Here is a 1,301-nt window from a genome sequence, read left to right as displayed (position 1 = left end):
TTCTTCTCTCAGATTTAATGCTTCTTGCACAGATATTTTCTCCTCTCGCTTGCCTCCTACTCTTCGCGCACAAACCGCGCTCTGCTCGAGTCTCAGTTACGCTCGCAAACCCGTAGGCTCTGCTTGAGGATTTTTTTTGCTCTCTCTCAGATTGGATCGGATCGTCGCCTAGCAACCGTTCGAGCCAATAGAACGACAGCCTCAGCGCTCGTCTGGAACACGTCAGATACGCTGATATGTGTTGGAGAGAAGTTCTGGATAAGTTACGCAGAAGTTACTCAGAGGTTTAGGAAAAGCTAGACGCCACCACTGATGAGAAACTGATACTGAACGGATGTCAGCCATCAGATAACTGACCTGGAACTGACGGCCCACGGATGAGCGTACGCTGGCAAGCTTCAGCAAGCTCAACTTCTATTCCAATAAAGTTAAAAAACAATCCACTGGACTTGGTTTCTAAGTTTGAAGACGTTCCGCTCTCTATGGAGTCAGAAAGGGGTCAAAATGTAGTCCATGAATGCAACATTGAACGGGACATCTGCTGCAAGCTGTCAATCATGTTTCCCCGCCCACTCCTGTCAGATTGGGGTCAAAATCTGAACGTGAAAAAAACTGATTTGAATGTGTAAAAAAAAAAAAAATTCCTGAAACTGAAAAAGAAATTGAAAGAAAGGGATCTGAAAATATAAAATCTAAAACTGCGATTAAAAAAAGAAATAAAAAAAATGAAAAAGTGTATTTAAAATACTAAACTGAATTATGAGTTTTTTGAAGCTGAGGGGAAGAATTTAGATTAAATTCTTATTATTTTATGTTTGTTTTTTTAGTTTTTCGATTACAAGGTAAAAATTGGACATTTAATGTCAACATTCAAGTTTTAACTACAAGGTATAAGTTTACAAACATTTTGACCCCTTTCTGACCCCATAGATTCCCATCCAGGAAGATTTTTTCAATTCATAATGTCGGAAAAAGTGCTGAGTTCGAGGCTTTATAGAATGGAGCAAAAAAAAAAAACTTGTTTTGGCTTAGAAATCATGTAAATTAAACATGACTTAAACAAAACGTAGCCATAACTTATCCAACGTATGCTAGCGTTTCTGCCAGATATTTCCTACATCAGGCACTCGCTGGTTTAAATCGTCAGGGTGTGAAAGCGGCATGAGGGCATCACCTGCAGCCTGCATGCAGGACGGCGATGAGAAGTTTCTGCTCCTGCAACCGAACGCCGTTCTACGGAAGAGGATTAGGGCCACTGAAAGAAAAACTAATTTTTATAAAAAAATTTCAGTTTAGTATGG

At 39.8% G+C, this 1,301-nt stretch overlaps 1 protein-coding gene across 1 annotated transcript in view; it reads right to left on the bottom strand.

Annotated features, from left to right (window-relative positions):
* Positions 1-1,301, bottom strand: part of LOC107090505 (chromosome unknown open reading frame, human C12orf66) — a 9,212-nt gene that overhangs the window by 3,078 nt on the left and 4,833 nt on the right. The gene's annotated exons all lie outside the window — the stretch shown is intronic.

This window comes from Cyprinodon variegatus, unplaced genomic scaffold, assembly GCF_000732505.1.
Source record: "Cyprinodon variegatus isolate N-32 unplaced genomic scaffold, C_variegatus-1.0 Scaffold298, whole genome shotgun sequence".
NCBI classification, from domain to species: domain Eukaryota; kingdom Metazoa; phylum Chordata; class Actinopteri; order Cyprinodontiformes; family Cyprinodontidae; genus Cyprinodon; species Cyprinodon variegatus.
The sequence above is the reverse complement of the archived record's forward strand: the minus strand, read 5'-3'. Positions and strand labels throughout refer to the sequence as shown.